The sequence below is a fragment of the Telopea speciosissima genome, chromosome 7 (genome assembly GCF_018873765.1).
Source record: "Telopea speciosissima isolate NSW1024214 ecotype Mountain lineage chromosome 7, Tspe_v1, whole genome shotgun sequence".
NCBI lineage: Eukaryota > Viridiplantae > Streptophyta > Magnoliopsida > Proteales > Proteaceae > Telopea > Telopea speciosissima.
In genome coordinates, this window is record NC_057922.1 from 46084524 (window position 1) to 46102043 (window position 17520).

General features: G+C 39.6%; 1 pseudogene; it reads right to left on the reverse strand.

Moving 5' to 3' along the window:
• Positions 1-6587: 6587 nt before the first annotated feature.
• On the reverse strand, positions 6588-17082 carry LOC122668626 (annotated as a pseudogene).
• Positions 17083-17520: the final 438 nt, after the last annotated feature.

A 17520-nucleotide genomic window follows, 5' to 3' on the forward strand; every position in this document is an offset into this window, starting at 1 on the left:
TTCGTTTACATCTGTACATGTAGCTTCTCGACAAGGAATAAGGAACCCATGATCGCCACCATCAAAAGCGTTAAAGGATTGAAAATCGATACAAACAGTGGTCCACTTGCCCTTACATCCCAAGCTATCAACGTAAACATTATCCCTGATGCCAATATTCCCTACCCCACCGCAACACACTATCTCAATTAACCAGAGTGCATTACACAAATAGAAAACAAGGGCTAGGATTGAGCCCATAATGCGCTATTAATTACCTGCATGTGGTGCTGATGTGGATGTTCCTCCATCCTTTGATTAGTCAACCCTATTAACCGACATGATATATCCATCACACCATATTAAAACAATAAATGGAAAACACAAAACTTATCTGAGAATCACATCTACGAGGAAAGTTATGGCTGGCAGCCTGGCACAAGGTTTTTCGTGGCCGATGCAAATGTCATTTTGATGTTAATTTTATAAAATGACACTGAGATTCTGAGACAACCATTCCCCCTAAAATGTTAATAGGAAGAAAATTTTGTTATTAAACAAACACCTACTAAGATAGAATTAGGGGTGTTAATCAGTCGGTTTTGATCGGGTGGCCTTACACCATTTAAGTTAATCAGGGATTTAGGCTAGGCATGGACACGTTTATATTCGACCATTTGGTTACCGATATGTAATCAATGTCAAGCTAATTGGGCTATATATAAGCTGTAAACATGCCATAAACTAATTGATTAAGCTATAAACAAGCTATAAACGGTTGGCCCGGAAACGTTGATGCCCAATGGGCTACAACCAATTAATCACTGTAAACACCCAAATTATAATCGGTCTTGGCTCGATATTGTACCGTTTACTAACTGGTTGATACAGTTTTGGGTTTGAACCAATGGATTCGAGTCGGACCTATCAATCTTGGCTAGCTTTTGACACCCCACACAGAATAATGTCTTAAATCTAAGCAAATCAACCAAAAGGAAATTAAATCTTGAAAGAACGAGTAAATAAATTGAGAAGACCCCAATTTATTGGAATCGCGCAGAATTTATAGAAAAGAAAACGGAGAAAAAGGTTTGATGAATCATTTATTGAAAAAATTACACCAAAGTTTGAGATTCTGAATTCATATCATGAAAGATTACAAGATTATATGATATAAGTTCTTGAATAACAGTTTTGATCTAATCAGAATGACTTACTTTAAGCTAAATAAACCACACAGAAATTCCTGGAGGGCGACCTATTAGTTGTAAATGATAAAAGCAATCATGCGGAACATTCATGGAGATCAATGAGTATACACATAAATTATGGAGGTGCGAATGGCGTACTTGGATCCATGGCTGAAGCAGAAAACTTGCTTTACGATCCCTGTCGCACACATATGTTGGTCTGGTCTTCCCTCTTCCACTTGACTTTAGGTTTTCTCTAAGAAGTCACTTAATGAGCCAGTGACAACTATTTATAGTGGTGAGGGTAGGGACCAACCCTGCATATAAACTAGGGTTTCCTTTCCATTAAGGAAACAATACTTTAGGTCCACACATGGTAACTTGACTCATACCATTAAGGCAGCTCCCATCAACACAACTAAACCGATTTTAATAAAATAAAGTGGGACTATGCCAGCCCACCTTATGAAAATCTTACAATCTCCCACTTGGGCTGCATATGTCACAAGTTTTGTTTTGAAAATCATTTTAAAATGACTCTCTGATTTAGACAAATTGATTGTGGCCACAAAAGATAGTGTTGAATGGAGTACACCTTAAACCTGATGCCTTGATCCGAATGAAACTACAAACACCCAACAGTGCAGATCATCACAGCTAAAGAGACAAGGGACCTAACACGTCAAAGTGCTTATTGCCTCACCGACTTGGACTGTATAGTATGAGAGTGTGGTATGGAAAATGCATGAGACCGTGATCAGCATGCCAATTTCCAAATTGGTTCAGGCTCAAAAACCGAATGAGCCACATGAGACAAAAATTGGAGGTCTCATCAACCGCAAGTGTCACTCAAAACGCTTATGCTTCACCTAAGGAAGCTCATTGGGACTGGATCCGAATGTCCCAAGACACTAGCACCATTTCTCAATCCAAGTGAGACTTTTGCTATTAACTGGATGTGTGTGTATTGACTGGAACCTCGAATACCGAATGAGGTAAATACACCACTTATGGCCTCAATTTATTCTGTAGGAGGCAATTATCCAAGTGTATACACATAAACAAATGGCCATAAAACAATGCATGTATTCTCGAGAATAGTAATAATAAGATGGGATAACTGAAAATCAAAAGTAACTGAATACAGAAGTAAAACTCCCACTAATAAAGTGCATCAAAAGAGCAAACTAATCCCATTTTAGTAATATGCTCCTGAAAAACTTTTGGAGTTAAACCCTTAGTGAGAGGATCAGCAATCATAATATCTGTAGTGATGTGCTCCACTGTTATCTGTGACTCCCGAATTTTCTCTCTGACGAGAAAATACTTAATGTCAATGTGTTTGGAACCAGAAGTGCTTCTGCAGTTATGAGCAAAATGAACCGCAGCTGAGTTGTCACAGAAAATCCTTAATGGCTTAGATATAGAATCAACAATATGTAGCCCTGAAATGAAGTTCCTCAACCATAATGCCTGAACAGTGGCCTCATAACACGCCACATACTCTGCCTGCATTGTAGAGGATGCAATAAGTGTCTGTTTGACACTCTTCCAAGATATAGCCCCACCAGCCATGAGGAAAACATATCCAGATGTAGACTTGAGATCATCTGGACATCCTGCAAAATCTGCATTAGTGTAGCCAACCACATCAAGAGAATCAGATCTTCTATAAGTAAGCATGAAATCTTTGGTACCCTGTAGATATCTCATGACTTTCTTGGCAGCTACCCAATGCGCTTCACCAGGATTGCTCAAGTACCTACCAAGTACACTAATGATATAGGCAATGTCAGGCCGTATACAAACTTGAGCATACATCAAACTACCAACAGCAGATGCATAAGGAATGTTCTTCATTTGATTACATTCCAATTCAGTCTGTGGACTCTGAGACTTAACAAGTTTATCCCCCTTCACAACAGGTGTCTTACTGGGTGAACAAGCTAGCATGTTAAATCTTTTCAGTATCCTCTCAATGTAGCCTTTCTGAGACAAACCAAGGACGCCACAAGACCTGTTACGATGAATCTCAATACCCAAGGCATAATAAGAGGCTTCACCAAGATCCTTCATATCAAAGTGACTAGATAACAACTGTTTTGTCTCATGCAAAAGACCAACATCATTACTGGTAAGGAGAATGTCATCAGCATAAAGCACAAGGAAAATGTACTTACTCCCACTGATCTTCAGATAAATACACTGGTCCACCAGATTTTCCTTGAAACCACAAGATGTAACAACTTTATCAAACTTGAGGTACCACTGTCTAGATGCCTGTTTCAAACCATAAATAGATTTCTTGAGCTTACATACAAGACGCTCACTCCCAGCCTGTTCGAAACCAGGTGGTTGCATCATGTACACATTTTCTTCCAGATTTTCGTTAAGGAAAGCCGTTCTGACATCCATCTGATGAAGCTCCAAATCAAAATGTGCTACTAACGCCATAATGATTCTAAAAGAATCCTTGGTCGAGACAGGTGAAAAAGTTTCCTTGTAATCTATGCCCTCTCTCTGGCTGAACCCTTTTGCTACAAGTCTGGCCTTGTAACGTTCAATCTTGCCTTTGGAGTCCCGCTTGGTCTTGAAAACCCATTTGCAACCAATCGGTTTACTTTCTCCTGACAATTTCACCAAATCCCAAACACCATTAATTGACATGAAATCCAATTCCTCATGCATAGCAACCATCCACTTTGAAGAATTTGGACCATTAACAGCTTGGTCAAAAGTAATTGGATCAAAATCCATACCAACATCATACTCATGCTCTTGCAAATAAACAACATAATCATCAGATATAGCAGACTTACGAGGTCTTTCAGATCTCCTCAAGGGAACATCAACTACAGGCTGGTCCTGAATCTCATCAACTACAGGTGGTGCAGCTTCAACTACTACAGGCTCCATAGGTTCTTGAGTGGGAACATTATCTTGTATAGTCTGAGGCTGTACTACTGTAGGCGGATGTGTCAAGGGTACAGGCACAAGAACACGCTCCTCCTCAAAAACCAAATTACATGGTTGAGCAGTCTGAATTTCTATATTATCTTCAAGAAAAACTGCCTGATCAGATTCCACAACTCTGGTAGAATGTGTAGGACAGTAAAATCTGTAACCCCTTGATCTTTTTGAATAACTAATAAAATGACCACTGATGGTTTTAGGATCAAGTTTCCTTATCTGAGGGTTAAAAGGTCTAACCTCTGCTGCACAACCCCAAACATGTAGGTGAGACAAATTTGGTTTCTTGCCAGTCCACAACTCATAGGGAGTTTTGGGAACAGACTTACTAGGCACTTTGTTCAAAATATATACTGCTGTTTTTAATGTATCCCACAAAAAATCCGGTAAAGATGAATTGCTTATCATGCTTTTGACCATATCCATAAGGGTACGGTTTCGCCTTTTAGCCACCCCATTCTGCTCAGGGGATCCTGGTATAGTGTATTGAGCATCAATACCACATTCTTGTAAGAATCTAGCAAACGGTCTAGGGTTGTGCCCAGTTTCATCATATCTGCCATAGTATTCTCCACCACGATCAGACCTCACACTCCTTATCTTCTTTTCCCTTTTAAGTTCTACCTCAGACTTAAAAATTTTGAAAACATCTAAGGAATCTGATTTTTCTTGAATAAGGTAAATATAGCCAAAACAAGAAAAGTCATCGATAAAGGTAATAAAATATCTGTAGCCACCCATGGCAGCAGGAGTGAATGGACCACAGATGTCTGTATGAACCAGCTCTAGTACCTCACCTTTCCTGGTTGCACCATTCTTTTTAGCTCTGGTGTGTTTCCCCTTAATGCAATCAACACAAGTTCCAAAATCTGAGAAATCCAACTGAGGAAGAGTACCATCCTTAATCAACCGTTCTATCCTCTGTTGGGAGATGTGTCCTAAATGTCTATGCCATAACATAGAAGAATTCTCATCCAGCCTACCACGTTTAGAACTAGAAGCTATATTTGCAACATCATAATTAACAAGATTGGGAGAGGTAGTGTCCAAATCAAATTTATAAAGGCCATCACACAATAATGCAGAGCCAACTAAAAAAGAACCAAAATAGAGAGAAAGTTTCCCACTACCAATATTAAAAGTGTAACCACAATCATCAAGTTTAGAAACTGAAATCAACTTCTGCCTAATGACAGTACATAAACCACATTGTTCAAATCCAAGACAAAACCAGTAGAAAAATGTAATCTAACTACTCCTATGTATTCAACCTCTCCATTCCCCATGTAGACCACCATCTCTCCTTCACTTGGTTTCCTCCTGTTTCTTAGTTCCTGCAAACAATTAGTGATGTGAATAGTTACTCCAGCATCAATCCACCACGAATCAGGGGAAACACTTACTAAATTTGATTCAAGACACACTAGCGCTAAAGATGTACCTTTCTTCTCAAGCCATTTCTTGTATCCAAAACAATCTGTCTTCCTATGCCCATCCTTCTTACAGAAATAACACTTTCCCTTGAAAGCTTCACTCTTTGGTTTCAAACTCTGATCAGTTTTCTCAGATTTTGCCTGCTAACCACCTGACTTCTTGCCTTTCCAATTTTTCTTGAATTTCTTCTTCTTACCCCCATTATTGGAAACAAAATGGGCTGAATTTGCTTTCTCCTTTTTCTTTCTTTCTTCTTCCTGCACCAATATGGTAGTCATCTCCTCAAGACTCCACTCCGCCTGATTAGCACCATAGGAGCTCTTGAGACTTTCAAACTGTGATGGAAGTGACTTCATAATCTGCCACACAAGAAACGAATCTGATAGGGTCACTTCCATCTCCCCCAACTTGTTGGCATAGTTGGTCATCTTTTCAGGATATGGTTGCGTACACCACTTGTACCATCATACTCGGTGTTTGTGAACCATTCCATATAAGTACCATTTTCAGCCTTATCATGTTTGGTGAATTTCTTGCTGATAGCTACAAGAAAATCCTTAGCCTTTTCAGTTGCAGGCACACTCTTCTTTATCATTTTGTCCATGGTGTGCTGCATGATCAATAAGCACAACCTATTTGACTCCTCCCATTTTTCATAGAGAGCCTTTGCTGCAGTGTCACTATCAGCTGTGGGCTTGGCGGGCTCATCAACTCTCAGGGCAAAATCAAGCCGCATAATCCCAAGAGTAATTATAAGAGAATCTTTCCATTTCTCAAAATTTGAACCATTTAGAACTTTGATGGAAGATAATTGGGAAGTCATATTTGACAAACATAATTACAAATATTCACCAAAACATACAATATGCAAAAAACTGGAAGCATATCAACATCCCAAGAATATAATCAAAATTGATTAATTTGGGGTCATTAATCAGATTTATCCCAATTTTATTTTCAATAACTGTAGGAAAACATAAACTGGGCAAAGATCTGGCGTCATCGGGGTCACACCTATGGTGGCAAGATCGCCCAACACGCAGTGGAATCTCTCACATGCAAGGCGAGACGCTTGAAACAACACCACTCTAAAGATTCCGTCACCTGTGGTGGCAAGACAAGAACCTCCAAAGCTGTGAAGCCCAAAACGTCACCCTTACACCGTCAAGTGAAACTGACCAAACGAAGACTTACCTGTGGTAGCAAGAGCACATCGTTCGTCATATGGTTTCCTTGACTGCAATCCATCTGGATGGTCAATAGCGATTTCACAACCTCAACAATCAGCCCACTGAGTGGAAGCATAATTATTAAAATTACGGAACCCTACAGACCTGAATTGCTATTGTATGCCCATTTAATTTTAAACAATTTCCATCAAAGATTTATACTGTAATTTCGAACACAAAGATATCAAACAATATATATCCAAGGTGTTCATATCATGCCATTGCTAGATCCAACAAGTAAATAATATGCCAACACAATGACAATCACAAAGTCTCACAATGTGAAAATTGGAAACACATCAAAATTTTCTGAGTGTTAGTAGCTATGTGTTCCCTATCGTGACAGATCAGAATAGCACAAGGTATAAATAGAAACAGAATGGAAACCAAAACTTCATTGTTTATTTCTGTTTATAAATGAAAGGAGAAATAAACCAGAAATAAACTATAAATAAAAAACCAAAACAACTTCATTTCTGTTTCTGTTTTCTATTTTTCGTTTCTGTTTCTGTTTCTGTTTTCTGTTTTCCGTTTCTGTATCTATTTCTGTTTTTTGTTTTTTGGTCAATGGTCAAACTGTGGCCGGTCAACTGGTCAGTTAACCCGAGTCGGGTCAAAATTCGGATCACATACCCGGGTCACCGGGTCGACCCGACCCGGGTGCATGTTAGCAAAACCCAAAGGCGCATGTTAGCAAACCATTACTTACCAATTTGATTTTTTGACTTTCCTTTTTTTTTTTTTTTTTTTATTTTTAAATATATATTTAATTAAAAGGAAAGGAATCGACAGGGGAATATTCCCCTGTCTTCTTCCCGAAAATGCAAACAGGGAAAAAAATAAGTAAAAGCTCTACGGGTTTTGTGAAAACCCACCACCGTTGAGCGTTACCGGTGGCCAGATAGGTGTCGGCGGCTAGGGAAAAACCCAACGAAGAATTCACTCCCTCTGCCGACCTCAACCACGGATGGGATTCCGGCAAAAAACCCAAACAGCAACCAAATTTAAAAAAATAAAAAATAAAAACCAGATTTATGGGTTTCAAAAGAACCCCACTGCCGCCCCTTGCGGTGGCCGGATAGGGGCACGGCGGCTACTGGTAACCCCAGCAAAAAATCCTCTCCCTTTGGCGACCACAATGCCGAGGTTCGGTGCCAAACAGAGTTTTTTTTTTTTTTTTTTTAATAAAAAACACAGCATAACAGCTACGATGGCCGGAGAAGGGTCTCCACCTTATTTTTATTTATTTTTCTTCATTTGTGGCTTCAAAAACATAGACATGCCGAGAGAACTTGCTTCATTCACACGACCATGGTTTCAGCCATGGCCGATGCAATCTTTTTTTTTTTTTTTTTTTTTTTGTTGATCTATCTGGATCCAATGCATTCACATGCAATAACAATAATAAAAATTGCAGCCTCATTGATCAACCATGAGCAGACTCTGATACCATTGATAAAAGCAATCATGCGGAACATTCATGGAGATCAATGAGCATACACATAAATTATGGAGGTGCGAATGGCGTACCTGGATCCATGGCTGATGCAGAAAACTTGCTTTACGATCCCTGTCACACACGTATGTTGGTCTGGTCTCCCCTCTTCCACTTGACTTTAGGTTTTCTCTAAGAAGTCACTTAATGGGCCAGTGACAACTATTTATAGTGGTGAGGGTAAGGACCGACCCTGCATAGAAACTAGGGTTTCCTTCCCATTAAGGAAACAATACTTTAGGTCTACACATGATAACTGGACTCATACCATTAAGGCAGCTCCCATCAACACAACTAAACCGATTTTAATAAAATAAAGTGGGACTATGCCAGCCCACCTTATGGAAATCTTACAGTAAAATCACACCCGACAATCAACCAGAGAGCATAACACAAACAACAACCATATTAAGGCTACCCTCCCCCTACCTCTTTGCCTCTGCCTCCCCATCCTTACGATGTCCTCTCTCCTATCTCCCCCTGCACTCATGAACCCCGATTCCCTGTAACGTCAACCCTCTCCCCTCCCCACCCTTGCACTACACCCACAAGAAGCACCCCCACCATAAAATCCCTCTCATTCCAATTCAGCCTTCCCATTATTTCATGAAATCAATTTGCAATTGAAATAGAAATCGCACCAAATCTGACTTAGCCAAATATACCACATAAAAATGCCTGGAAAGCGACCATCGATCAATGTTAACTTTAGTCTCTGCAAGAACATGTCCAAGAAAGTGCAGGTTAATTATCCAATCATATAAATAATTAAATAAAGCAAAGGATTAACATATTATTAGCATCTGAATAAAATAAAAAAAGACCGAGATGCAGAGATGCAGACAACATATATAGATTTGTTTTGATTTCTTTCTTTTTGAGACTCAACATGTATCTATAAGCAACCAAAATTCTCATATTCTATATCTTGATCTATCGATCGATCCCTCTTTCAATAATATGAGAATTTTGGTTGCATATAGATACAGGTTTGGCTCTTTTCCAAACACAACAAGCGACGCGAGACTCGATCTCTTAGAGATCTTCTTCTTCTTCTTTCGTCTCCTTTCAAAATCTGTATTCCCTTTAGTTATAGTGAGAAGGTTACTTGGGTAGCAGGCTTTGAAAAATCGGATTAATGCGGCAGTTTCTGTTTGAAAACGAGGGTTTAGGGTTTTTTTCTTCCAATCCGAATCCCGATTCCAGGTGAGGGAGGCCGGATGGTTTATTATACTAGTCTCCTTAGGTGCCTAACCGTTGAGCTCAACCCAAGATCTGTATTGGGCTTGGGTTCATAAATCTTTCAGACATGGCTTGGGCTTGGGTTGATAGAATTGAGAAGTGCTTGTCGTGGTATGAAACCCGCTAGGCTTCAAATATTATGTTCGTCTTGTGCTCAATCTCTTAAGTTTAAACCCAAGGCTGGCTTCTCTGGCATGGCTTAGGGTTGGGTTTACCCTCTCCTAGGGGTGTCAATCGGTCGGTTTGGATTTGCTTCGGTATGCGAATGAGTGAGTTCCAAACATGATTCACGATTTCTGTGACGGTTTACCTTGTAAATATAAGCAAGTAAGGGTGCTCCGATTTCTGTTTTTTATATGAATTTAGGGCAACTATCTGTTTATAATCATGTTATTTCGGTTCAGTGTCTTCTCAGTTTCAATGTGGTCTGCTTTGCTACCGGTATCACAAAACCTCAGCTTGAAACATGATCCAATAAGCTCATATCACCTTCGATTTGGTTGCGATCGGTTCAAGCTAGATTTTGACACCCCTACCCTCTCCCTCCATGACCGAGGTTGGGATTTGGGATCCTTCTTACAACCAGGTTGGGTTAATTTCTCATCACGATTAGGCCTAGATTACCACTCCCACGTAACGTTTCCAAAAACGTAATTGGAAATTGAATCAATAAATGCCAATTTTGACCCGAATCAGCAAAAATTGGCTGAATAGGTCATGGACAATTTCGATATGAATTGATTGACCAATTCACTGATCCGATTCCTGATTCTTAAAATCGTACTCCCAATAATGAAAATATCAAAGAGAGAGGTTCGTAGTTCGCAACCACTTTTTAAAAAATTCATCGATTCCAACCATTTTGAAACGACAGATTCTAGGGTTTTTAGGACCAAACCATTGTATTTTCAGATATGAGGGCCAATTATAGAGTTTTTGAGACCACTTCCGATAGATTCCATCCCCAATTCCGAATTTAAAATCCTTGATCTTAACTCCCTATGAAGAAGAAAATTATTAATTATTTCATCCACGAAATAAAAAATTGAAAAATCACATTTTCACTTGGAAGTCAATAACTGCATTCAATGAATGGTGCTAAAACTTAAAACTCTTTCAGTTCCACTTCTTTCTTGTACTAGCTATGGGTATTGTCTCAGAATTGGAACAAGCAAAAGAAGGTAAATTAGCTGCTCCCCATACTCTCTTCCTATAATTAAAGAAAATCTGAAGAAAAGAAATATTTAAACAGGCGATGAAAAAAAAAAAAAAAAAAACAGTTGACCATATTGACATGTTCTCTAGTGTTTGCTTGTGTATGTACCATTGCAATTCTTTAAAAACAAGAAAATAATACAATGCTCCACGGTGAGTGATGTCGTACGGGGTGACACCACCACTTCTTCCTGGTCTTCCTCTTCTTCTTTTGCTCCTGCTGCTGCTGCTGCTAAGGTTACAGCGGCCAAGTTATGAGGAGCAGTCGATGAGAGGCCAATGTTATGGTTGCCGTTGAAACTGCTGGTATCAATAGTAGTGCTAGTTATAGTTGTTGTACTAGTAGTTGTTACTGAAGAAGAAGAAGAAGAAGAAGAAGAAGGATTGGTAGTAACAACCACCTCAATTGGCTCCCAGCATCTTTGGAGCTCTTTTGAGATGGCCGCCTAACCAGAGACATCCTCTTCATCTCCTTCCCCTTTCCCCACAACACCCCATACAACCCCACCACTATCAGCGCTGCCCCTACTAGGCTGCAAAATAAGCCAAGTAAAGAAAAGAAAATGTTTATTTAAAAATATAAAAAAGTGACAGAGAGACACATAAATTCATTTTTCACAACCAAACAAAACCTAATGGGGGAAGTTTTCATACATGGCCGTGTAAGCATGCACGGTCATGTCCCCTCTCATAAAGAGTTGGAAAAGTCATAAATCCCCACCCATTAGTTAAGGCCTTGAAACTCCCACCCTCTCACATACACGGCTTACACAGCCGTGTATGAAAACTTTCCCCAACCCTAATTAAGGAAAAGTATGCAAAATTTTTGTTTACCTTCCAACATGTAGCTTCTCGGCAAGGAACAAGGAACCCATGATTGCCACCATCAAAAGCATCAGAGGGTTGAAAATCGATACAAACAGTGGTCCCCTTGCCCTTTGTTTACACCTAATTTCGGTCAATAGACAAATAGACTGAAATCTATTTATGTCAAGACTGATTTGTTAGTAAGTGACCGAAAAACGGTCAGTGATTGAAAATAGTCAGAAGCAGTCAGACCGAAAACGATCAATGATCGAAAATGGTCAGAAACGATCAATGACCGAAAAGCCATGCATACTTCAAGGCCGTGCATTGCACGTGCCATGTAATTGGTTCTTTTTTGAAATTTGAACAACAAAGGAGGAAGGTGGTGAAGGAAGTTATGGATAGTTACGTAACCACCTAAAGGTGTTCAAATTTAAATTCAAAAATGAGAAGTGAAGAAGATGGGAGGTTACTTAACCACCTAATAATTGCAAGGGATTGCCAACAACAACTATATAAGTGATGCTGGAGATGAAGAAGTGATCCACAAATCAAACCAAACAAGTCTTTACATTTATCTTTTATTGTCTTTTTCTTTTTCCTTTTCTTAGTTGTAAATGGTTTTTGTTCTTTTCCTTAAAAGAACCTGTTGGAGTTACTCTTCAACAGTACTATTTTCTAAGTCAAATTGAAGATCTCTACATTCCTTCAATGGCAAGATGGGAGCATCTCAAAAGAGGCGTCATTGGGCGTTAATGGAGGGTTTGTAAACATTTTACCATAGATGTATCTGGAGAGAAAATTAATTTGATTTCTTCTTTTTCTTTTTCTTGGCATTGCAATCTTTGCATTTGTTTTGAAAAGTCCTTGGATTACCAAGGCACTGGTAGAATCCACTACTTGATTCAATTCATTTTGTGGTATCTTCAATTCACGTTGTCGATGCCGAATTTAGTGGAAACATTTTGGCATACCCGGTGGGAGACCAGCTAGAATTGAATCCTATTGCCAAGAAGAAGAATTGCCAATGAAGGGAATCCAATCCCGAATCAGGCACTAAAAGGTGCTCAGCAGGGGGCAAATCCCATTGTAAATGAGCACCAAAAAGCTGTAATCTATCGGCAGGGGGCATGTCTTATGTACCAGCCTTGCCGGTAACAGCCACAACAGCGGTTGGTAGTGAAAGTTTATTCTCAATTTCATCCGTTTCCATTCTCTGCTAGTACGTGAAAGGTTGAAGATGAGACTCATCATTCCTAATTTGATGGTTTACATGGTTGCGACATGTGTGCATAAGAGATAAATTATATACTACTACGGTTGTTTGAATCTTGAAGCCAACCGTGTGGTAGTTTTAAGGATAGCTTTTCTTTATGACATGTGTTGACATGTGACCTTGATATGTGGTGGAGGTAAAACACAAAGGTTTTATTTGAAACCATATAGTGGTTTTAAAGTTGACCTTAATTTTTATGATATGTATTAATGGGACACATGTCATCTTGATATGTAGTCTAGTAATGACCAGGGGAAACTTTATTTTAATTTTTCCTGAAGCAAGGGGCAAATGTGGAGAATCTTTTGAAGGAACTCATCACCAACCAGAGGAAATGCAGGTGCTTCAATTAGGGGCAAATCCCGCAATGGTGATAGTGCGTGAATGAATGGTGATGCTGTTTGAATCGGTCTTAAGCCGGAATCATCAAAAGGAGACCGAGCGCATGGGGACAGAGAGTCTTATGTAACCACATATGGACTTTATAGCATCATCCACAGTGGTTGTCGGGGGTATTGTTTACACCCTAATTTCACCTAGGATCTTCTGTCACAAAGCCAGAGTGGTAGCTGCCCGAAGATTGCTTCTCTCGGGCAGAGGGGGGTGTTCGCTGCGCTCGGTCAAGAGGGACTAGCAGTTGCAATCAATCAACACTTACGGTTATGATTGATCAGGTGGTTACTTTTCGTGCAGACAGTTAGAGCAGAATCAGGAGGTATGGGAAATAGTGGCCAACATGGTGACCAACTAATCTGTGATTCTGCACAGCACATAAATAGCAGGGGAAGAGTGTAGAGGGGATCATCAATCAAATACCCAAAACTTGCATCTTTCATTTATCTTTCCTTTCGGAATTCTAGCTTAGCAATGGTGTGATCTTAGGGAGTTCATTTTCTGTGCCTTTATGCATTGCACTGTAGACTGTTCATCCCGGACAAGAGTCCACAATAAATACACGTTTCCTTCGTCTTCAACTACTATTTATCTTTGTGAAAGTACTTGGATTACCGAGGCAAGAGTTGAACCCCCACTGTGAACGATCCCTCTTCTCTTGATCTAATTTCCCGGACTGTGGAGTTTGGGGGAAACATCCTTACACCCCAAGCTACCAACGTAAACATTACCCCTAATGCCAATATTCCCTACATCACCGCAACACACTGTCTCCATTAAGATTAAATATTAAGCTAATTCAATCATCAATCAATCAAGAGAAAAAAAAAGAAAAAAACAAAAAAAAATTCAATCTCCTTCGTCCAATCGGAATCCCAATACCGAGTAAGGTACAGTCAAAAGCCTGATGTTCCATCCAAGCTTCCACTCCTCCCACTTCTGATCAACGCAAATAGCTAATAGCACTTTGTGCAGACCCCATCAAGCACATCAGAGCCGTGCTTGATAAGGGACAAGGGTAACTCTCGCTCATCTTAGTCTACAAAATCAACGGCAGGCATATATTAAAGGAAGAACGAGGGGAAATTCCAAATCAGTGGAGGTGATGAATTAATTAGGTAGTGCAGTCCGCTAGGGATCAATGTTAGTTGTAAAATCACACCTGAACAATCAACCAGATTGCATAACACCAACAACAACCAATGGCTAGGATTGATCCCAATGCAGGATTACCAGCCGCATGTGTAGTTGCTGATGTGGTTGATCTAGCATTACCGAGTCCACGTGTAAGGTCAATATTCGTCGACCAAATGATGACCTCATGTCCTTTGTAGAATGTCAGCACCATTACCCCTCCTATACCTATGGCCGTCCCCACAAGCTGTGCTTTCCCTGCTATCGTCTTAATCCCCAGCCTCTCCATCCTTTGATTAGTCAACCCCATCAATGGTCATGATTTATCTCCATCGCACAATATTATTATTAATTAAACAAAAAAACCAAAAAAAAAACAAAAAAAAAAAAAAAACTAACCTGAGAATCACAGCTAAGAGATAGGTTATGACTGGAACAAGATTTGTCATGGCCGCTGCAAATGTCATTGCTGATGTTAAGTTTAAACTTAACACATATAGATTCTGAGCCACCGATCCCCTAAAACTCATCAATGAAAAAGAAAATTTTGTGATTAATCAAATATTTACGTTAAGACAGAACTAAGTAGGGGTGTTAATTCGGTGGATCCTGGTCAGGGCTGATCAATCCTCACAAATTCAAGGCCACACGTACGTACACCATAGCCACATCATTTAGTTAATCAAATCAGTCTATAAGCATGCTAATTATATTGGGCTATAAATTAAGGAGTTGATCAAACTATAAACATTCTAGAAATGATTGGTCCCGTTTGGTGCGCATGCAACAATTAAGCCACAACCAAACACTAAACGCCCGCCCAAATGATAATTAGTCTAGGCTCGAGCCCGACACTGTACTGTACCGTTCGCTAAGCAAGTAAACCCACTAAGTCGGGTTTAATTAAACCAGTTAGTTGGGTTTATGGTTGGACGGACCGGACCTATGATCAGTGGGGGCCAGCTTTTGATCGACACCGGCCCCTACTAGACCCAGACCCACTACTAATAATAAGTTGAAAAGAGTCCAATTTAATATTTAATGGGATGTGCAGAATTTATGGAAGCGAAAAACGGAGAAAGAGGTTTGTTTGTTTGTTTGTTTGTTTGTTACATCATTAACTACTAAATATTACACTTTTCAACTTTGAATTCTGAATTCAGTTCAGTTCAGGAAACCACAACGTACTGAAGAGTGAAGAACAACGTACAGTTTTGTATCGATCCACGTACGTACAAGAATGAAAGACTTACCCGCCCAAGTAACCCACAAAGAAATGCTTGAAAATTAAGAACATGTCCAAGAACAGATTAGAAGTCCTCTCGATCTCGATCATTAATAATTAGATAAACTCGATCTCATGCATTAATTAATTCTTTGCAGTAGCTAGCTAGTGACTGACCATAGATGGGATGAATATGAGAATATTGGTCGAATATATATATCTGTATGCGACCAATATTCTGATATTCATCCCATCTATGGTTGCAAGCTTATATATAGCACACATTGACTCCCGGCCAGCGAAGATGGCCATCACCATCACCATAACCATCACCATCACCAACGCCGGTTTCAACCCATGAAGAAATTTGCAGAGATCACTAACTTCCATCGTTTTCCAGCGCAGTTCAGAGTTGAAGAAGAAGAAGAAGAAAGATAGAGATCAATCACAACCATTCATCAAACACGTGTAACTTAAAGTCCTTAAATTGACAAAAAAATCTCAACCATTGATCACACACCTGTAACCTAAAGTCCTTAGATTCCTAACTATATTATACAACAAATAATACTAATCAATATGAAACTAGAAGATCTATAGAGAGAGAGAGAGTGATTGGTTAGATGAAGGAAACTTCAAGTGTTTACTCTTTAATATTATCTCCTTCCAACTTCCTTTTCAATTTGGTTTCTTCAAAAAAAAATAATGGATGAAACTCTTTCTTAAAAGGACAAGTGGCATCTTATCAGTGTTGTACATGAAGTGTAACCATAAACTCATGGAATCACAACCGTCCGTCCTTACTAAACCGATATATATAGTCCCACTCGAACTCCAACTCTAATTCCAACTAGAATTGGTAAATAACACTACGACCAAACCCTATATATAGAGTCAATCAATACATGGTATAGCCATTATTATAAGACGATATATTGATATCAGATATAGTTCAGTTCAGTTAAGTTCTAGTGCGTGCTTGACAATGGAGAAGGGACGTGCCATAATGTTCTACTTCTTCCTCATCTTCACTCTTCTTCTTTCCTCTTCTCTCTTCTTGTGGTTTCTGATCAAGAAGCAAATAATCACAAGATTACTGGTGTTTTTGCTTTTGGTGATTCAACTTTAGATTCAGGGAATAACGATGGATTGACAACTCTAATGCATGCTGATCACCTTCCATACGGTCGTGACTTCGAAGGTGGTATCGCTACGGGCCGTTTCACTAATGGCAATCTCGTTACAGACATGATTGTTTCGAGTCTAGGGATTAAGGATTCAATGCCAGCCTACCTTGATCCAAAGATCTCCAACCATGACTTGCTCACCGGTGTCAGCTTTGCCTCTGCCGGTTCCGGATTGGACGACATGACTGCCGACATAAGTTCTGTTATCAAAATGTCAACCCAGTTGGTCCACTTCCAAGATTGCATCTCTAGGATCCAGTCTACAGTAGGAAACGCCACTGCAGATGAGATCATCGAGAACGCCATATTCACAGTTGGTGTTGCAACCAATGATATGTTGTTTAACTATTACGATTTACCCACAAGGAGGGTGGAGTATTCCTTGTCCGATTACCATGATTTCCTTCTCAGTAATCTTGAGACTTTTGTCTCGGTCAGTAATAATTCTTTCTTGTTTATTTTTTTTACTCATCATATTAATGGGTAATTAATCTTGTTTGTTTTTCATTTCATATATTGTTATGGATGGAAATTACAGGATCTTTATAGAAATGGAGCAAGAAAGATTTCGATAACGGGTCTCCCACCAGTTGGTTGTTTGCCGATTCAAGCGACTGTGGGTACCTTCACACCGGGTCCAAACATACTACAACATAAGTGTGTAGTCGAACAGAATGAGGATTCACAAGTCTACAACGCCAAGCTTCAAGGTTATATCACAAGGTGGGAAGCTACACTCCCTGG